Source organism: Furipterus horrens, unplaced genomic scaffold, assembly GCF_987537825.1.
Source record: "Furipterus horrens unplaced genomic scaffold, mFurHor1.1.pri manual_scaffold_1, whole genome shotgun sequence".
In the NCBI taxonomy this organism is placed as follows: domain Eukaryota; kingdom Metazoa; phylum Chordata; class Mammalia; order Chiroptera; family Furipteridae; genus Furipterus; species Furipterus horrens.
The window spans coordinates 14,065,188-14,088,490 of NW_028327171.1; the positions used below are offsets into that span (position 1 = coordinate 14,065,188).

A 23,303-nucleotide genomic window follows, 5' to 3' on the forward strand; every position below is an offset into this window, starting at 1 on the left:
GAATAACAATCTAAACCTAAGACCTCCACTCCTGGTTGAGCAGAGTGGGAACTGCTTACAGTTAGTACCTGAGACTACTCAAAGGGAAAATTAATGAGAAATAAACTCACTTGTCTGACAGAAAAAAAGATAAGCTTAGGATTTGGTGCAAGTTGTACCACGGAAGAAACAGAAAGCATGGTGAGTTGTGTGAGTTAAAACTGGAGGATGGTAGAAATCCATACATAGGACAGTAGAACCTTGGGTCCTTCTCCAAACCACAAGCAAGGCAACTTATTTTCATTCTCTCCATTTGCCCACCTCCCCTGCCTCCTCCTCTACCTCTGATGAAAATTATGTCTTTGGAGGAAATCCAAACAGTAAGGACAAGTCAGGAACACCTAATATCACAGAAGTTAAAGGTGGGTTAGATGGCTGAAAATTAGTGATTAAGTGAAAGTCCGCGTATGGAGTGGTAAAACCTGCAGTTCCTGTCTCCACCTGATCTTAAAATACATGCACCCAGATATACTCCCATTCTCAATATATTGTTCTGCACCAAACTGGTTGCAACAAAAATGTATTAGATACTGATTTTTTGGGGGTGAGTGGTTCACAAGTAAACCCTACTTGAAAAAAATATTATCTTACAATTAAGCCTAGGAGCTGATCAACTTTTCTCATGTCATTTTCTCCCTGTGCATTAATCATCTTCATACTCTTGGTCAGAAAGCTTTTAGAGAATGTGCTTACTCAAAATGAAAAAGCAAACTAAGAAAGAGAAAAAAACAAAACAAAACAAAAAGGAAATAGGAGAACAGGAAGGAGCAGTCCTATATCAAAATCTCTTTAGGGAGCCATGAGAACAACCATTTCAGATTGTAGAAGGGGAACTCTAGATAAAGAATGTCATGAAGTAAGAATTTAGGGCAGAATAAAACTGAAAAATTATGAGATTCATTTGATCATGTAAAAAATGGTACCAAAAATCTTTTAAGAACTCTAAATATGAATTTAGAAATAGTGATAGATATAGTTTTAAAAGTGGATATATGATCATAAATATACTGCTTTTCTTGATAGTAGATTCATTTACAGAGTTATGGTATTATAAATAATGAATATAGATTTAACCAAAGTTACAACTTAATTATAATAGCAAAATGGGAGTGATCAAGAAGGAGACATTTAAGGAAGTTACAATAAAGTGTATCAACATTTATAATAGATAATATATAAAATTAATGTGTCAGGAAATAACAATGGGCCAGATTGTTTATCATCAAGGTTGACAGAAGAACTTCTAAACCTACAGAGAATTTTTATAAAAATTTATTTGAGCAAAACAGAAGATATACCTGGAAGCAAAATCTCAACAGACTGAGATGAACTCTTCTGAGAATAACAATTTTTCAGTTTCTTTATACAATTGAGATTAAGGTGGGAATTTGAGGAAGATTATATGAAGGTGGGAAAAAGCAATTTGATGATTAAATTACAGGATAGTTAAGATTACATGATCTCTTGTGTTAACCTCAATACACAGAAACAATGGACAGGGCTTGCTTAGGCAAAGATAAGATTTTTACTGAAGAAGTTGAATGCTTGGGATGTGGACTACCCACCATGATATACCCAGTTAAGTATTTATGATCACATTACCCTGTGAAGTTACTTTCCATAGAACACAACATTTTTTTCCACATCAACTTGACAGGCATAATGGTCAAATTATTTTGAGATCTTTGCTGAGAAGTAGAAGCTTGGAGTTAGATTTTCCAGATGTCTCCTTTCTTTATTATTCATCCAATGACAGTGTTTTGTGGGATTTGAATGGTAGAGGAGAAGGACAGGACTTTATTATTAGGTAGCAATTGTTACCAAATGCAGGCCCAGCTACATGATGCAATGAAAGCCAAACTCATAAGGCAGGTGCTGGTGAGAAGAAAAAATATATATTCAGGTGCTGGCCACCTGAGAAGATGGAGGCTCTCATCCCAAAGCCCATCTCAGCATCTCAGTGCAGGCAAAGATGTTTATCAGAAGGAAAAAGAAAAGCAGAACAATGAGATGAAGGGGAGGGTGTTGAAAACTCTACGTGCAGACCAGTACAGTCCATTGCAATTAGGATCTCAAAACTGGTCAAGTGGTGGACTGGAATGCGTCATTCTGGTTTTGCCATTGAAGGTCAGCATATTTCCCAGAGCTGAGATGACTGAAGGTTGGAGTCTGTATTGTTTGAAGTTAGTTTCTAGGATTCTTATACAAACATGCTGTTTAATCCATATGCTATGTATTAGTCAGAGTCAACATTTTCAGAAACAATGTCAAAAGAATGATGGGGTAGGTTGTAATTCCTTATTGTTACAGAATGAAGATAGACACTTGACATGTCAAATTTGAAGGAAAATCATCTCTTTGTTGCTGATGACTGGGGTACTTGGATGCTAATGGTCCAGATATTCTTGAGATTTACAGTGGCTTTCAGGTGAGCATATAAGACCGACTTGTTTGTATGCTTAAGCTAAGAACTTCATTGGATGTGTTCCAAAGTTTTTGTCTCCAGCCTTTCCAACATTCACATAAACATTTACTTTCTGTTATTAAAAAGAATGAAAGATGTAGACTGACTTGTTTTCCCAACTGAATTTGGAATTAAGCAGTATAAAGTATGTATTTGAAATGAGATCAATATGAGAAGAAAGTTAAATTCTGGAAAATGAAGGGAGAAGTAAGGTAGATTTTTAATATCCATATTTATTAATATTATCCTAAATACACAATACAGTTTCCAGGGTAGAGAAGATTATTATTTACACACAGCATAAAAATGTGGCTTCTTGGTGCCCCAGTTTGTTAACCTGGTGGTGAAGCAATGAGATCCTGTCTTATTTTCCATATATTTATGTTTTATATTGTGGGTGAGAAAGGCAGAAAAAAGAACCTGGGTGCATTGCTCTTTTAGGAAGAATGTTTTCACTCTAACCCTTAGAATGTATATAAATCTCTCCAAGGTAAAGATAAGACCATTGTCTTCAACTTTATAATGGCTTCACACTATATCTTCATAATCTCAAGTCTTATCTTCTCCCCACAACCAGATAAATTTCTCTGGAATTTTATCACTATCTAAATCAGTCTTAAATTTTCTTTCCAAACTTGGCTATGTTATAAGTTTCTATAAATTTTACTCAGAAAGTTTTAACTGTGCATAAATATAAAAATATTCTCTCTCCACCCCACAGGTGATTATTGTGTTTTAGAAGAATTATAAATCATATGCATATTTAAAACATATGTATAATGAGTATGTGTATTATTATTTACTAATTTTCTAATGAATAGGTCTGAAGACTTGGACTTGGGTAAGACTTCGTGGTGGTTGAGTAGTTACAGTCACAGCAGGAGCAGAAGTGCAGTGGCAAGAGCCAAACAGATCATTTGCATTCGGAAGAAATAAGGTCTTTATGATTCACATATTTTCTTAAATGATTCTATATGTCCCCTGTGTGAGATAATTAAATTGTCACAACACCAAAGTCTGCCTAAGAGAACTATATGCAAATGTTAATCTTCAAAAGACTGTTTATTATTATACAATATTTATTATTATTTTAGCCATGTTTTTCACTTTTAGAAAGAAATGTTTTTATTAAGTGCCCTAATGATATTTCCCCTCCAAGACTGTGGGAATTAACACAGCTATTTTATACTGAAACTGATAGAATGTGCCTCAGCTTCTAGGAAATTAAAAAAAAAAGAAGAAGAAAGAAACCCTCAACAAATTAAAACTAAAGCATCACTAATATCAAATAAGAGAAGAGAGGCTCTTAGAACTTGTGGGGTTATTTGCATATAGCTTATGTTGCAATTTTCAGGAATGTATTTGATTTTTTATAGTCTTCAATGTAGCATATTTTATTTCCACTGACAGCAAAAGTAATTGCTTTGAACATAACAAAAGTAATTGTGTGAGAAGTTCAACATGACTTTATGGAGCACCTCTGTAGTCTCTGCACTTGTTTTTGCATATCTAAATGTGAAAAAATATATAATATTCCTGGTACTTGAAAAACGAGATTTTGGTTAAAGTAGGACATGTCCCTTTATTATTTCCTATTTCTTTTGCAGCATAAAATACTTTGAGACAGTATTTTGTTTTCACCTGATAATTTGTGTCTTTTTAGAAGAAGACTGAAGCATCTATAGTTACGTTATAAAACAACAAATGACCAGTTTTTTAAAGGATACTGATAAAATCAGTTTTAAAACACTGTCTGATTTCTAGGGTTTGCATCCTGCTTTCCTCACAACTCTGCCATTTGTCTTTCTCTTGCAGTTTTAGCTACATTTCTGTCCCTAAAATGAACTTTATCTAAGTAAGAGAAAATTAAGTAGATTGAACAGTAATAAGCTAATCATCTCATGGCTGTGTGAGCTTGCCTGTTGATGGAACTTCCTTTCCCAGGGCTTCTTAGGTAGCTTCTGCTTTTAAGGGCCAGTTCACAGCACTCCCTCCAGGAGCTATTCTTCTATTCATTTGTCTATTGAAGGGAGAGTCAACCCACGTAAGCTCCTTCTCATGTGTAGGAACCTCACTCACTTCAATCTCATTTATTCTTTTATGTATTTCAGCATTTTATTTATTTACTTATTTCTAACATTTTATTTTATTGTGGTAAGAACAACTAACAGGAAATACCTTCTTAACACATTTTTAAGTGAACACTACATTATTGTTGACTATAGGTACATGTTGTATAACAGACATTTAGAGCTTATTCATCTTGTAAAAGTGAAACTTTATGTTCATTGATTAGTAACTACCCATTTTCCTTTCTCTCCATCCCCTGGCACCCATTTCAGTCTGACTTGATGAACTTGACCATTTTAGATATCTCATATATGTGGAATCATGCAGCATTTCTTTTTCTGTGACTGGCTTATTTCACTTAGCATAATGTCCTTTGGGTTCATTCATGTCGGTAGGTACTGTGGAACTTCTTTTTTTCAGGCTGTATTCTATTGTATGTACATACTGCATTTTATTGACCTGTTTTCTGTTGCTGGACACTTAGGGTGTCTTCACATCTTGGGCATTGTGACTAATGCTGCAATGATCATGGACGTGCTAATATCTCTCTGAGGTCCTGAGTTCAGTTCTTTTGTATATCTACCCAGAAGTGGAATTGCTAGAATATGGTAGTTCTATTTTATTTTTTAAGAAAATTTTGTACTGTTTTTCCTAGTGATTGCACCATTTTGCATTCCCACTAACATTGTGAAATGGTTGCCATTTCTCCACATGCTTACCAACACCTGTTATCTTTTGCTTTATTGATAATAGTCATTCTGACAGGTGTGAGGTGATATATCATTATGATTTTGATTTTCATTTTCCTGAGTACTAGTGACTTGAACTTTTTTTTTATGTTCCTGTTGCACATTGGTATGTGTTCCTTGGAGAGATGTCATTCAAGTCAGCCCCACTTTTTAACCACAATAAAAACTCTGTGCCAATCTCATTTTCCCACTTTCCCAAGTCATTTAGGACTTCCTTGAGAGGCTTACTCTGCTTTCCCCAGATGCCACAATTCAAGTAGTGAATCTTTTTAATTCTCTTGGTGTATATTCATCAGTTTCTACATCTAACTCAAATTTTGGGTGGGGTCTTTTCCTTTTTCCTTACAGTATAACCCCAGAAATGCGGTTGATATATTCTTTAGCTTCACCTGGAAAGTGATAAAAAATAGACACTGTGACAGCCTGTGTCAACACAATATAACTATTTGCTTAGGAAATTCTTACTCAAGGCGATAAGACTATTAATCAGTCAAAAATTGTTTGACATAAATCTTTGCAAACCAACTTATCTGAGTTTGCTCATCTCAGCAAATAGCTATCTAATTGGGTCAACACCAAGTGCACCTGGACCAAAAGCTTGCTTATCATGACAATGGTCATCTCATCAAGATTAGTTTCAAGACCTGGCCTTTTTATTTTCACTCATCATTAACTATTATGACATGAACTCTAATGTAAACTCTGAATCATTTTTTGTGCCTTCACAGTCCCACTCAAACCATTGTTCAGGAAATAAAACCTATAAATGCCCCTTCCTCTCCCCCTCCATTTGATACTATTACATTTTTTAAAAGGGTAGTTTTACATTTCTGTAATAAATTCAGTAAAGCCAGCTTTGACAGATTAATGGTTTATTTATTAATGGTTGATCTTTGTGGCAAGTCTAACATTGACACATATTACATCTTGCTTAAAACCTTAATTTTTTTTACTAGTTGCTCTTTACATGGCTTACCATAGTTTATGAGTCACGGCTGTTCCTTCAAATTATAGCCATTCTCAATATTAACTTCATTATTTCACGGGTAGTTTTTCTGTTCTGATATATATTTGCTTCTACCAGGCCATAATCAACTACATTTCACATGTATTCAGGAATACGAAGTCCTTAAGATCAAGAGATTGTGTCTGCTATCTGTGGCACTGTGATTTACACTGCAAGTACCCATGAGTGTTTATTATGTTAATGAACTCCTTTTGGGTATGTTGACAAAGTTGTTGACTTGTTTCTGGTGCTTCAGAAATTGTTGTAGTCATATAGTTGATTCTTTAAACCAGAGGACAGACCCGTTGGTACAAATTAAGTATAGTGCCCAGAACCAAATCTAATATTCCAAAGAGAGAACAAAAAATAGTTTTTCATTTTCCTGTGGCAGATACTCTATTTTTATTTTCAAAGTCCTTAAGACTGCACTGGTATTTTGACAAGCATACTGTGTCTACCATCAAGTGTAGTACTAACTAAATGCTTAATGTCTATTTTTTTCACCGCTTATGCTTCTAAGTTATATCTTGTGGTATTTCCACTCCTGTTGTTTCTTAGAGAAGAGACTAATTATTAGATTTCATTATTAAGTTATTCTACCCTATAAAACCTTGTCAAATCTTGATTCTATCTTATCCTGTATTCATTGTCATTCTCCATTTTGTGTGAATCACAGATTTAGTATTATACTCTCTAAATCCTTATTTTTATTATTGATGAACATCTGAACTAAACAGATCCAAGGAGAGAACCTTGTGCCTCAGCGTAGACCTACAATCATGCTAGTATCCTCCTCTGTGACAGATGCATTTGGTCATGTGTGTTTAGACTGGATACAGGAGGAAAATCTGGATAATCTGAAAAGTGCTCTCCGATCCCTTCCCATGCTTGGATCAAAGTCTATAGATAATCAATGTTATGGAAATGAAACACTGAAATCTCTGGTTTGCTTGCAATTCTAAGACCGTGTTCACTGATGGGATATTGATTCATTCTTCAAGTATCATTTTAGACTCACTTTTCTTGGAAATCTTTCTGGTCACACCTTCTAGGATTTCATCAGATGCCTCATCTATGTGTTCTTATACCACTCCTATTACAGAAGTTTCACATGTTATTATAATTGCCTATGCACATGTTTATATTTTACATTACAGTGTAAAAACCATGGGAGAAGGGATTTCAGATTGTTTATTAATTATGTCTGCAGCTCCTAGATTTGTGGCTGGCATATTCAATAAGTATAAAATGTCATTCCCAAAGATCCTCATATAATGTTCTAATGAATAAAAAAAGTTAACTTCTTTATTTTCTATGACTTCTCTAATCACCCATAAGGGCCTCAATTCCACTGGGTATCAATAAGATTAAAGATTAAAATAAAAAAAAATCCACTTTAGAAATGATCTATTCCAAGTTTGATTATCAGGGCTGGTGTGAAAGTATTTTATGTGGAAGATCAGTTTTTCTACATCCCCATTTTCATCCACTTCTCATTCTGTTTCTTTCTTCCAAACTGTTGAATAGTTAAATAAAAGAGTATACTGAGTCCTCTGTGCAGTTTGTGTTAAGGAGAGATTATTCTGATAGGGGCTGACCAGGCCAGAAAGACCAACTATGTAATAATTGGTTCCAGCTTCAAGCCACATGATATCAGCTCAACCTCTGAGGAGGGGAGGACTGGAGTTTGAGTTCACTTGCATGGCCAAACATTCGATCATTCTATCAAGCATACCTAAAAATGAAACCCTAATAAAAAATCTGGACACTGAACTCGAAAGAGCATCCCTCGTTGGCAGACATTGATGTGCCGGGATGGTGACACATCCTGACTCTTTGAAGCGAGAACACTGGAAGCTTTGAGTTTAGGATCTTTGGAGACTTCGAATCTATGTATCTTTTCTTTGGCTGGTTCTAATTTGAATCATCTCTTCTGTAATAAAACTGTAATAATAAGTAGAGCACTTCCCTGAGTTCTGTGAGTCATTATAGCAATTATTAAACCTATGGGGGTAGTGAGAACCCTCAAAGTTGTAGCCAATTATTTAGAAGTGAGTATGGCCCCGGGAACTTGGGCTTGTGGCTGGTATCTCAAGTAAGGATAGTCAGATGGAAAACTATACTCAACCTTGAAGTTTGGCCTAATTCTAGGTAGGTAGTATAGAAGACATTGCACTGATATTTTTATGCTCCTAAGTACTTAACAATTCTTGCAATGATCCTCATTCTTTGGGGACCCACCATCCTTTGTGGAATGCTTGTGGCCCTTATTTAGAGGATTCAGTTAATCTGAGTTTCCTGAAAACCATAGAGGCCTGGGTGCACTGCTTAAGTTTTATAAGTCCATTTAACATAACTACTTTCATGCTATCATTTTCTATTATATTAAAAATGACTGCATGCACTAGAGGCTAGCAGTACCTCTTACATTTCCAGGATAGGTTTTGTGATATGCTTCCTAGGTTTCCCTTCAGGACTAAAAGGCTTAGTATCTCAGCACCTCAGAATGTTACTAGCTAACTACTTTCAGAAAACAACCCTCTCTGGAAAATGCCTCATGCCAGAGTCAGTTGCTTTACCCAAGGTCTTACCCACTTCCTAGAGATAACCTGCACTTACTGATGAGAGATGCAGGAATACAACACCCAACTTTCTTACTATGATGAGGATCGTTCTGAACGGTCATCATAGCTTCAGAGCTCCTTGCAGAGTTGGCTGAGGGCTTTGTTTGAACTACATCACATCTTTTTCTCTTTAATTCTGCCCCACTTTATTTTATTGTTTTTGTTTTTATTTTGGAACCTGTCAAGCACTCTATGATAAAGTTCTTGCACGTTAATCTTCTCTGATTATGTTTCCTGGCTCCCCAACATGCAATTATTGATGCCAGGACTTGTCTGAGAAATTAGTGGTAGGATTCAGGAGTTTAATAATCTACTAGCTCGTATCTAAGACCCACCCCTAGTGTTAAGTGAGCACACATGACTCTGGCATGGGAAAGCAATTCTGTTAAGACTTTCTCTGGCAATGAACTGGACTGGTGTATCAGTGGAAGAAAATGAACTAGCAAGGACAATATATTGCAATTCTGAAAGGTATAAGGTAAGTAACAAGAGGACAATAAAAGAGGGTGAAATTAAACAGCTGATGCTAAATGGAATAAGTGCTTTGCGAAAAGATAATCAAGGGTTACAGTGATTAAACACAGCAAATAAAACTTAAATGTAAAAACTAGGGGACTTCCTTGGTAGCATCGTAACCCCTAATTGTAGTCAGAGAAGGGTTAAAGCTGAAGACCAGGCAAAGGACTTTGATTAAAGTGCTCAAGTTTCAAAGAAAGTTAAACAGTCAACCAAGGAAGTTCTCCATGTAAAGTTAAGGCTCTGATTGAGAACTAAAACGGCATAATTATATGATGGAAATATCTGGGTTGATAACTAAATAAATCTCACATTCACAAATTTCCCTAGCCCCTCTGTTCATGTAGAAGTAACCCACTTCTCTTTATTAAAGCATTCTACCTCCTGAAGAGTATTTTCACCACAGGAGCACATGTCTAATAACCAGAACCTGCTCTCATCTCCTTTCTTGGTCACTAGATCATTTGGATTAAATCCCAACATAGGCTGGCCACAGTAAGTGTTTGGTTGGATAAAGAATCAAAGAGGTGCGGGAAATGTCTTCCTTTTCCTGAGTAGAAATAATACAACTCACCCTTTAAAGAAAGTTATGTGAGAAATTGGGGTTGCATAGCACAAAAATACTACCCATAAAACGGATTTTTAAAATAACAAATGAATGACTCAGTTCATGTTACCTTCTCTAAGAATATTCCAGGCTGTAGGAAGGCGGAAGTGCTTCCTGGTTTGCATGCCAATAGCTTCTTGTTTCTGTTTCTGTTTTAGGAGTTATGCCATTGCTGTTATTCCTCACAGACCCATTTCCTCTATTAATGGAGGAAATTCTGTAGAATAGTGAGTATGCTTGATCCATCCCTGAATGCATTGCAGATTACTAGTCGAGTGTCTGGCTTTGAAATGAAACACTCACAACTCCATGCTTTGCAATTCTTAGGCCATTATGGCTGAAAAAATATAAACATCTTCCAGGTCTCCTTTTGAAGTTACATTTTCTTAATATGCCTACTGTTTTGTCAAATTAGGGAGTGAATTGGTGAATAAAGACAATTAAGAAATTTATTTGAGATGACTGAAAACTCTTCTTTCCACGATACCTGGCCACGTGGCTTGATGACAGCAGACATCTGGGTGTATTTGAATTTGAGTGGGTATGATTATACTAAAATGATAATACTAAATGGAAACTTCTTCTCTGGACATCAGACAGAAAATACATTGGGGGAGCCGAGTTTCCCTTGGCCCACCAAAACACATAAAATTTGAGAAAATAGTTTACCCTAACCAATTCCATTTTGCTTATACCTAGCGGTAAAGGTGGAATGTTGTCAAAACAAACTCCAGAGATCAGGGTCATTATCTGCCAAATTGCGGCTTGAAGAAAAGTCTGAAAAGATAGCCCCTAGCAATACCTCTGTGTAACCTGAAGCCAGCAGCTTAAAGCCACTTCAAGACATTTTATTGACATTTGAGTCAGGAAATTCAGAGATGTAGCCAAGTTCTAGGTGCTCAGAATGGGGGAAAACTTCATGATGCTCAGTTCCAAGTAACAAGTGCAAATTCTTGGGAGTTGTGCTAAAAGGGAATTATAATAAACTGGCTGCATGATGAAGAAAACAGTGCTGTGACAGGACTTCCGTGAGAATTATGGATCCAGCTGGTGCTGTTTACAGATCAGAAAAATGTGTTTTTGCCCTAAAAATCCAGTCTGTGATATTGCAATGAGAACACGTGGCACCCTGTAATCCACTATCAAAGCCGATCTCCCCACTCTCAGGAAGAGTGATATGAAAGAAGGGGATTAGAGCCTCTGATTTATTTCATTCTTCCCAATGTTATCTCTGGGGGATTAAGGATGACGGATGCTGATACAATGAAACAATCAGTTTATACCAAACAGTTCTTGAGAAATGACAGATATATCCAGCTGTGCACTTGAGCATTGAGGAATAAACTGATGAAACTGTGCTTTGAGTTAGATATATATAACTTTAATGTAATTATTTAGGCATATGTTAATACTTTTTCCTTGACATGTTTTTCCCCTCTATTTATCCTAATACTTGCATAATAAAACTGTGTGAACCAACGCACATACAATAGGTATATAGGTAGTTAGCCAACCTACAGACCACATAGTTGTCATTATAAAGACACTAAATCAAACAACCTGAAAAAAATCTGTTGTTAAGACAAACAAGATGTGAGGGCACTCGAATGAAATGGGATAAGCTTCAAATTAGACGTCTACCTCTGTGTGTCATTGCAAAACACCACATTTAGAGCAGTTATTAGAGTAACCAGAGTATTGATCTTTTCCCCTTCAATTGCAAAAGGAAGGATTTAATAAATATTTATATCTGCTTAAGATATAGTAAGGTAATTAATGTTAGCACCCCCCATTATTTGATCTAAAGTTAGAGTTTAAATACCACCTAGAATTATATTTTTCTTTTAATTCATGCTATAATCATATATAAATACCCAAATTTATTTGTATGAATTTGTTTTATAGCATATACTACAGTAAATATTATGGTTATTATAGCATATGATACACAGTATATGTAATATATATTTATGTAAGTATATACATGGTATGTTAAGAATGAAAAATATTGGATATTACTTTGATTATTTTTTAGGATTCATTAGAAAATTAAATTCTTAGTCTAAGAATCTATGAGAGTATTTTCTCAGAATTCTAATATTGAAATGTTCTTGAGTGGCATTTGAAGAAATGTTATTCAATGACAAAGTCACGCTACACAAAGAGGTAAAAAAATACCTTCTTAAATAAAAAATTAATGCAAACCACCATTGCTGTAATATTGAAGTTAGTATCAAATTATGAAGTTGAATGTATACTTTAATAAAGATATTTCTGTTAATGAAATTGACAATGCAGAGTCCTAAAGTTAAACTTCTGTAACAGAAAACTCATTTTAGGTAAAGTCATACTATGTTATTTGCTTTTTTTGGATACATAATGTGATGTGAAGTCTTACGCTCAGTTTATAAAAGCATTTACTCTGATATATGTAAAGTTAAAAATTGGAATATATAATATACATAAAATATACTGGAAAGGAAAGAGCATTGAGTAACATTTTAGCTGAGTGAGAGCTATTTCTTTCTTTCTTTCTTTCTTTCTTTCTTTCTTTCTTTCTTTCTTTCTTTCTTTCTGCAGCTCTATCACCATCAAGAATTCTGAAAGATCCAAACCCATAGGAGTTCTTTATTGTGAACTTAATAATAATATGTGAAACAATAAAACACATCCTGAACTTTAAGATTTGATGTGGGTACCATTTTACAAGGGATTGATTGCTATGTTCAGATGCTGAATTCTACTTCACTAGAAATCAAATAACGCCCCTAGAATGATTCAGAGAAAAAGTGGTAGCACAGATGTCTTATATTCACATCACTGCTTTGGATTCCATTGTTTAGTAAAGATAGTTGTAAATTCTGCCCTCACATGTGAGATATTTTAAACATAGAACTGTTTTTTTAAATTACTAAATGCCCATGTCTCTATTTAATGACTTTAATTCATTACTTTAAACCTTATCTTAAGTGAAAAACCATTAAAAAAATTACTTCTGAATTAGTGTTTTGGGTTTCTTTGGATAAAATCCCTGAAATGGGATCTCTGGATCAAAAGGCGGGTCCATTTTTAATATTTTGAGGTATCTCCATACTGCTTTCCACAGTGGCTGCACGAATTCCTGTTAATAGTGCACAAACTGAACTAATAGCAAAATAGAGACAGACTCATAGATAGAGAGCAGGATGATGGGGGGCATGGTCAGGTGCGGGTAATTTTGGGGAAAGAGGGAGCAAGCATAAAAGGTAAAAGTACTCATGGAAATTGCAGGGTGGGGGAGGAAGGTAAAAGGGGGTTAAATGGCAATGGAAAATACAATAAAATTAAAAATATTTTCTTTAATTAAAAAGAAATGATACATACTATCCTAAGCCAAAATAGTCAAACAATTTTCACAGATAAAGAAATAGATCAGTCCTGGCTGGTGTGGCTCAGTGGAATGCTTGCTGGTCTGTGAACCAAAGGGTTGCCAGTTTCATTCCCCCGGTCAGGGCATATGCCTGGGTTGTGGGCCAGATTCCCAGCTGGGGGCACGCGAGAGGCAAGTATTGATGTTTCTCTCCCTCTCTTTCTCCCTCCCTTTCCTTCTCTCTCAAAATAAATAAATAAAAATCTTTAAAAAAATAAAAAAATACAAGAAAGAATAGATCAGCTGAATATTGGTAAGTTTAATAGGTTGTAAGTCATTTCAACCAAAGAAATTCAGTTTGTTCATAAAATAAAACATAGCACAATTTAATGTATTCATTCCTTTATCTTCTTTCTGTACCATGTTCCTTGTAGATCTTTCTCAGCCTTGTGGGAGCTTGAGGTTATTTGGTATTCAAATGCACTTTAAAATAGAGCTTTACCACAGGAAAACACCTCTAAGACAAAATAAAGTCTCAATACAGAAACTTTAGAAAATCGAGACAAACAAAATATACACAATAGACGAAAGTCATAGTGTATGCTACCCCTTCATCTCTCCCATTTTATATAAGTCCCCCCCCATAAGGGTTTTGAGATTATTTAAACAAGAGAAACTGTCAAGTTTGTTTTAGAAATATTCTCTGAAAAAAAAAAACCTGAGTAAACTAGTGGATGTGCTAGCTCCTGAAATAATATAAAAATAGCACAATATGTAGTACTTCTTTGGTGAAGTTTGGGGTGAAAACTTATTAAATAAAAAAGAAGATATTATAAAAAATGTAATTTTCTAATAAGCTGATATGTCTAAAATTCTTATTATTATAGACTAATCTCATATAACAACTGTTCAGTTGTAAATCTTAAATTAAGTAATACACAATTTATACCACTTCTGAATTTTAATAGCTCTTAATTTTAAATTGATATCTAATTAGACACTTTATAGCCTTTTAAAATATTCATTTCATCCAAAATCACTTTTTTAAAAGTGTCTTGATATTAAGTATGTCTTCGGAGGCCTTGGAATACTCTGTTTTCCCCAAATAAGGTATTTTATATTAAAGTAAATTATACATAAATGTACATATTTAAGGCTTAAGTTGCAGCTTTAACTTCATTCTTAGGCTCCTTTCTTAAGTGGAATATATTAAACTACTTGAAAGGATTATGCTAAGTAAAATAAGTCAGAAGACAATGAGAACCATTTGATTTCACTAATATGAGTAATAAAATAAGAAAGCAACAAACAAAGCAAACAAACAAACTCATAGACACAGGTAACATCAGGGTGGCTACTAGAGAGGAAGGGATGGTAAAGAGGATAAAAGGGGTCAATTTCATGGTGAGTAAAGGAGACTAGACTTTAGGTGATGAGCATGAATACAATATATGGATGACGTATACAGATTCTTATTTTTTAAACTTATATAACATTATTAACCAATGCTATCCCAATAAATTTAGTAAGAAGATTAGAAAGGCATTGTAAAGTAATATCAAAATATTATGGTGAAAGACAAATGGCATATGATCTCACCTGTAAGCAGAAGCTAATGAACAAAACAAACAAATGAGCAAAATAGAACCAGAGACATGGAAACAAGGAGCAGACTGACAGTGACCAGAGGGGAGGGTAAGGGGGTAATGGGGGAACGGAGGGGAAGGGTCTAATTAAGGAACAAGTATAAAGGACCCACAGACATAAAAAACAGGGTGGGGATTGACACACTCTTGTAAAAAATATACCACACACACATGGTATATGTACACACACAGGTAAATATTCTCAGAATTGTCTTAGAAATAATTTAAACCCGTTTTATTATGATTTTGCTACAGTTTCAACTTTTGAAGTATAAAGTTTTTATTCTTGTGCTGTAGGTTAGCTAATAAAAAATAAATCATCAATTCCTGCCATCTATAAAAGTCTCTGATGACCTGTGAAATTCATGGTTTTCACTGTAATCACCGCTCCTGGTAGTAGGGAAGTGACTGACTGTATCTTACTTAGATTACTTAGTCCCTTTGACCCATGTAGAGATTATAAAAGAGGGAACCAAATATAAGCTGAATTCTGGACCCAAGTTTTCCTTTCTATGGAGCATATTCTCAGTGAGAAAGGGATAAAGCCTCTTACACACACACACACACACACACACAAACTTACAACATTTAGTTGGAGGAAGAAAAAGATGACAATAACCTGTAAGTGGAAACAAGTTTCCTTCTACCTAGAGGACAATCATGGGTTTGAGAATGCATGTACAAAGACCTTCCATCATCTTGGCTATCTTTCCTCTTATTTATGGTGCTTACAGGACTATTCACTTCCATGCTTATACAACCAGACTCAGCATCATTTTCTGTACAGAAAATTCCACTGTAATATGTGCCACAAACACATGGATAAATAAAATAACTAATATGACCTTTAGATCTTATGCCATTCAATGATATTGAGTAGTTTTTTCTGTTAACTTCTTTACAATTAGGACAAAGTCATATTTCTTTGTGTAGCCACACTATTAACATGCCCCTTAACTAGAAATTCACCCAATGTGCTTTAGCTCCTCTTCTGCTAGGTAATTCAGGAACCATGTGTGTGCATACAATTTCCAGGTGACTTTTCTAGTTGGCTTCCTGTTGGGTTTTCTCAGTTGGAGGCACTAATGAAAGAGCAGAAGCCAAAAGTAGCAGAAAACCCACAGTTCTTCATCTCTGGCTCTAACTTCCTTTTTTTGTTTTTGGACATATGTCTCTTGAGTGTCCCTTCAATCCCTCAGCTTTGAAGACAACAGCTCCACCCCAGCTTTCGTTCCTATAACATCATTTCCTCTCTATGTTCCCCTAGCCCTGCCGTTTCTTATCTGCAATTAATTTAATTTATCCTTTTGCTTCTCCAGCTTTCTGCATCTAAATTACCGATATATTGAATTAAATCTATTATTTTTGAAATATCTGACATGGTTTCTCTGTTTTTTTTTTTTTAACTATACCTTGACCAGAACTTTTTTATACACCCATACAACAAATTCTTATCAATTAGAATGGATTCTACAGCATAGAGAGATAATATTTTACTATATAATATTTTGTTATTGGCCACATGTTATAAAATATCTAATATTTATCGAGTTAACTATGTACCAACCATTCTTCTAAGTGATTTACTTATTTAATCTTCATAGCAATTCTTAGAGGTAGATGCTATAATCATATATATTTTTCAGGTGATGAAACCAAGGCAGAGTGAAGTTTAGGATCTGCTCTCAGCTAAAGGAATTGGTATGGGACAGAGATGTTTCTGTGTAAAGGAAGCAGAGAATTGAGGAAGACTTGTTAAAAACGATGATTCCTATGACATTAATCTGGTAGGTTGGTAACAATTGATGTTACAGAAAATACAATGATTACCTGCAGGGTTGATTTGAGTAACAGAGAAGGGCTTGCATATAATAAATATGGAGAGACTATTTCCATGGAGAGGAAGACACACAGTAAGCCAGATGTGTTGTACAGATACAGATATATTACTAGAATGGAAGCAAGAGTATATGGCAGTTCCTTTATGATTGCCTCTGCATTTCCAGTAAATGAGAGACAAAGCCAATTGTTAATAATGAGGACTGGGAAAAGAATGTTGCGATGACTAAAAGGAGAAGAAGAGATATGATTTAGTCATTTAAAATGGAATGGATTTACAAAGAAAACTGAAGAGTTTGTCATGGAGCACTCAAGGAGAGATTGAAATTATTGGTCAAAAGTTCAGAATAAGAGGATTCAACATTGTTATATCAATCAGTGTTCTCCAGAGAGAAAGAACTGAGTGTATATATAAAAATCTATATCTATGTCTATATCTTTGCTTATATTTATATCCCACTATTATCTACAAATATTCTTCATCCTCCAGGGTGGAATTTTAAATAAACAACATAAGTGCCATGCCAAACTCAAATTCACAAAGAGAGGGCACCAAAAACCCATAAGTAAAAACAAAAACAAACAAAAAATGGTACTGACAAAAGTGAAGAATTTGGGCCAGTTTTGCAATATATTTACCACCAAACAGAAAGGAGAGAAGAGATGTAAATGATATTCGAGTGTGTATAATAAGTGTTTTTGTGAGGGAAGGAGAAATTTGTCTCTACCTTTTTGGTCTAATAATTAAATTGACATAAGACAAATTAACAAGAGAATATAACCAAATTTAATTATAAAGGTAAGTACAGAAACTCCACATATGTGACAGAGTTGAGACAGAAGGTAAAGTGAAGCATACATGACATCTTGAGCTAAGGAATAAAGAGACCCAAGGCTTCAGAGCGATGATGGGTAGGTAATTCGTAGGATCATAAGAAGAGCACATGCTTATTAATCAGATATTTGCCGTGCCATATAAATAGGTCATAAAGCGTTTTTTTCTATTATGACCTTTATATAGGCAACTCACCCAATTTAAATTTCTTAAAGGAAAGGTAAAAGTTGTTGATTGCTTTCAGCTCAAAATATTTCACATGTCAAAATAGGAGACTTTGGGGAGGCTTATTCGGAAACCTTTCATTATTTTTTTAGTTTAGGTAACAAAGACTGAAAGAGCTCTGCTATAACAGTACAGGAAGTAGAAAACTATATTCTTGAATACTTAATTCTTTTTCTCCAGAAAAAGATCAGTGAAGAAACACTGAGATTCTTATACAAACTCTGGCGAATGCATTTCAAACTGCTATGTAAATGTTAACATGCATGTCACAGGGTTTCTGTGACTACTTGCCTATTGATGACATCTGTGGATTCTCTACCGCACTTTTCATATTTTCTATTATAAATTTGGAGACTTTGTATAATTTAATTTTGAAGCAACTAAACTGGATGAAATGACAATAAGATCGAGAGATGTTTAATCACTTTGGGATTAAAGATGACAACAAAAGGAATTTTCAAATCAGCAGCTGCTGTCTTGAAATAAACTAATAAAAGTGCATTCGTTTTCTGGCAATTTCAACTCTACAGATTTAAACAGAGATAGAGACATCTCTAAAAATAAAGTGTTCCTTTAAAAAATAGGTAGAACCAAAAGTACTTCATATTTTTTACATCCAAATTAAACCTGTCAATGCACTTGACATTTCATAGTATACTCAATACTTTGTTATTTAATTTACCCTACTTTATTGCTAAACACACACACATATACATATATAATGTTTTATATATAATGCATGTATATACACAATACATATACAGATATGTATATGTATAATGTATATTGTCGTCGGCAGCCGTCCGTCTCCAGAGACGATGGTGTAGCTTCTTAAGAGTCTATCTGCACCGCCGAGAATGGCTGTGCAGTCCGACTCGGGAGTGACACGGTATCTGTCTCCTCCCGTGTTGAATCGACATCTTGCGATGATGCTGGAGTGTCCTCTCCAGTGAAGCTGAAGCTACAGAGCCTGGGCAGGGTGATATGGAGGGTCTGCTGTTGCCCATGCAGCAGACCCCCCCTCTCTTCGCAGCTGAAGGGTCCAAGGGAAAGACGGAGTCAATACAGCTTGGCCTCAGGTGCGCCGCAGGAGTTGCCGGTGTTGACTACAACGTCAAACCGCCTTAGGGACTCCGGCTCCGGATTTTCTGTCGGGGTTTACTCCCTTAGCCTTTCCCCTGAAGAGGTATGCCGCAAGGCAGCGGAGGTTTTTTGGAGTCACAGTTTTCCTTCTCTGATGTGCCCTGACTGGAAGATCGAACCAGCGACACTTAGCTCGCAGGCCGACGCTCAATCCACCGAGCCAAACCAGCCAGGGAGATTAGGAGCCAAGTAGCACTGATATAAGGTAAGAAGTCACAAACTGAAGTGCTGGGGAGGGAAAAGCTCACAGGCAAATCCCTCTAAAGAGTCCCTTTCCCACAAAGCTGAGACTTTCACAGAGAAGTATTAAAGGAAAATAATTCCTTGAATAAGTTATACATGTGATTAAAACACTCCCTATACTGAAAGTAGGGAGGTTCCTTCAGGATCAGTCTGAATGTAACAACCCAGAGGCTCCCCCTATGTGTCCCCAAGCCTCCCTGCTCCCTCCGTGCCACCATAAAAGGGTAGAATTGGAGCCAACGTGCCACCTCACCCTCTGTACCTCTGGAGAAGTCCTCCCATCCAGAGGTTTCTGAGTGTGTTGACAAAGGTCAATGAACCAGCCTCATCATCACATCTCTCCACAGAGATGGTTCATTTCAGTAACGTAGAAATTTACCTCAATGGCCTACTCAGGGTCACCTGAGGTGTCCTTTGTGTAATCCGGAAACGGATGTTCCAAGTGTAAAGCTACGTTGCAGCCTCACTGCAGATTCAAACTCAGTGCACCCTTAGCAAGTAGCACTGGAGGGAGGAATGGATCATTCTCTTGAATCTTTAGAGCAAGGCTCCTTCCAGGTGGCCTCTCCTCAGGCTCACCAGGCACGCACATACCTGAAACCCAGACTTCAGCTCTCCTCTTTCCTATCCTATCTGTTCCTAAAGCTGAGTGAAGACAGAGCATGACTTTTGAAAACATTTTTTTTTTAATGAATCACTTTAATTAAATAAGTAGTTGGCCATATAGTCTTTTGTTACCCCGAACTCTTCTATTTATTGAACACTTATCTTGTTGCCAGTCACTGTGCTAGACACAGGGAAGACTACAGGCATGCTCCTGCCTTCACAGATAGTGAACGAGACTCAGCTGCCTGTAGTCAGTGCTGTGAGGATGACAAACGTGGTGGGCTGGGTGAGGCGGGTAGGAATGGGTGGGTCAGGCAAGTTTTTCTCTTAGCAGTTGATATTTGAACTGTGACCTGGAGCATGAGGCTGAGACTTTTCATTTTCTTTTCTTTACTTTTTTTTTCTTTTTGCAACGTACAGATTTTTATTTTTAATAAAGTCAATGTCAATCTTTAATATCCCACATAAACAGGAAGCTCATTGGGTAGGAGGGGATCCCTTTTTAAAATTCCACAGCCTAAGGTCTGTGAGAACAAAGAGGGAGAAAACCACTGTAATTTATCCCCATCCACGCCTGGTCCACGCCCTGCTCTGACCTCATAGGCGCCAGCCATTGTGATGCAACTGCAGCCCACACTACATATACACGGCCCTGGTGGTGCTGAAATTTTGTCCGTTAGAGCCCAGGAAGCTATTGTGGTGACCTGTTGGACTTGGACTTGCGAGCTTTGTTCTTGCCGTTACTTTGAGAGTGTTTTCTCTTTCTTACTGTATTTATTTCCCCATTTTTTCCATTTTGTTTCTTTCCCTTTATTATTATCCTTTTTTTAATTGTTTATTTTTTTCTTTTTGTTTCATTTTTTTATTTACTTATTTCATCTTTTTCATTTGTTTCTTTTTAGTTTTTGTTCTTATATTGAAGTTAGCATGGCTAATTACCTTGCAGCCGCCGCTGGCCTTCGGGAGCACTTGATTGGTGATTACAGGCTCCTCCGCACCATTGGCAAGGGCTCCTATGCCAAGGTGTGGTTGGCCCTGCACATGCCAACGGGGACAGAGGTCGCTGTCAAAGTTGTTAGTCAGTGCAAGGTAACTGAATATTTTCAAGAAGTTTTTTGTCATAAGCAGTTAAATCACCCAAACATCACGCAGCTATTTGAGGTGATTGCCACCAAAAAGAAATGTTATCTGTTCATGGAGCACGTGAGCGGCGGGAGCTTACAAGACTACCTAGAAAATTGCGGCCCCAGGACCGAGGCAGCAGCCCGACCCATGTTCCGGCAGCTCCTATCGGCGGTCCAGTACTGCCACCAGAAGAAGATTGTCCACCGCGACCTGAAGCCAAAAAACATACTGCTAGACGGTGAGAGAAACCTCAAAATAGCAGATTTTGGCATCGCCAGGTACTATTCAAACTATTCGCTGACAACTGAGTGTGGCACCCCAGGCTATATGGCCCCAGAGGTCATGCAGGAGCGCATCTATGACGGCCGGAAGGTTGATGTCTGGAGCCTGGGGGTAGTTCTGTATAGGATTCTGGTGGGGGATTTGCCATTTAAGGGGAACCTATTTGTGAAGGTGAAGAAGAAGATCCTAAGTGGGAAGTTCCAGGTGCCGTGCTCCCTATCCAAAGAAGGTCAAGATCTTTTACGAAAGTTACTTACCCTCAACCCCTGGAGAAGGCCAACCTTGGAAGAGATACTACAAGACCCATGGGTCACCATGGGCCAGGGGGAGGAACTGAGGCCCTACAGCGAGCCACCCTGGGGCGACCTTGACCCCCAGGTGGCTGACACAATGAATGACTTGGGGTTTACAAAGGAGGAGATTCAAAAGTCGTTGATACAGAAGAAATATGATAGGGTCATGGGAACGTACCTTATCCTCAAATCCGAAACAAGCAAGATGAAGTATCGCATCATCCGGGTGAGACCCTGCCCCACCGCTGTCTCCAACATCGAGGAGAGTCCAGAAGAGCCTGCCCTTCCCTCCAGCAGTCGGGGGTCGTGCACGACCGCTCCCCCACCGGAATCCAGCTTGGCGTCCAGGACCAGCACTTCCGTACCCGGCCCCCAGGCCAGGACGGCCACACCCAGCCCCGCCTTCCAGTGTGACCCCGGTGGCTCCCCCACCACCCCCAGCCACGACAGCACCGCCAACGCTGGAAGAGCCCCAGAAGGACCCCCCGAGGACAACCGCGTCCAGGCTGCAGAGCCTGAAGGTGGGACGCCAGGCTCTCCCTCTGGCCCCAGCCGGGGCTGGCGGGGTGTGGCTCGCCGAACCCTGAGTTTCTTCTTAAAATGCATGTGCTGTGGGCCGTCCACTAGCAAGCGGCGTCACAAAAGGACCAGAGTCGCGCCAACGTAACTTTTGAAGTTGTGGACGGCCTACGGCACCAGAGGTGGACACAGACAGCCGCGGGTGCCAGCGGGGCCGGAAGTACACGCCGCGCGTGCAGGTGGCAGGACCCGGTCCGGTGGACGACGGGCGTGTGCGCGCTGCCGCAGCGTTCTCCACACGGGGTTCCCACCCGGAGGGGATCCCGCATCTCCGTGGACTCTTCTCCTGGGGCCCTTCTCCCTCCCTTGCTCTCCTTTGCTCCCACATTTGTGGGACTTCTTAATAAAGTACTTGGTTTTTCCAAATTTTCTAATAAACTTGATGATTTGATCCAGAAAAAGGTTTTGGATACTTCGTTTCTCATCCTCGCTGCCCAGAACTGGGGCTGAGCACACTGTAGTTTGAGAAGCGTGTACTGATGTAGCACATACTTGGGCTTAACTAGGGGAACTCCCCAAGGTTAGGAATGTGGTTTTACAGGGGAAAGGCCCGTGGTTCAGCATGGGCCGGGGGGGGGGGGGGGGGGGGGGGGCTGGGCGTGCTGGGCAGGTCCAGACACCAGGGCACAGCAAGGGCTGAAGCAGGCAGAGGTCTCTGCTGTCAGGCAGCTGACAGCCTGGGTGCTCTATGACATCAGCAGGGACCACCTCTCCTGACCTGTTGCCTCTGCTTGCTTCCCTCTGGGATGGTGTCATTCTCAGGGGGGGCTTTCCCTTAATACAGTCAGATCCGTAAAGCGCTGGAGGAAGAGCGTTCCGGCCTGAGGAAACCGCCAGGCTCAGGGCAGCCAAAGCTCAGTGAGCTGGGGTGAGGGCAGCGCAGATGTGGCTGCATAGGAAGGGCAGAGCTCGTGAGCCGCGGGAAGGGCGTGGGGTTTACTCTGAGAACAGTCGAACCCATGATCCAATTTACGTTTCAAAGCTAGTGAACTGTGGCATACGTTTTTATCTATTTCTACATATTATCAGATTGTCTACATATAATATGATTCACCAGGCACGG

At 38.0% G+C, this 23,303-nt stretch overlaps 1 pseudogene; it reads left to right on the plus strand.

Moving 5' to 3' along the window:
• The first annotated feature begins 20,888 nt into the window (after positions 1 to 20,888).
• LOC150020703 (serine/threonine-protein kinase MARK2 pseudogene) lies at positions 20,889 to 22,328 on the plus strand (annotated as a pseudogene).
• Positions 22,329 to 23,303: the final 975 nt, after the last annotated feature.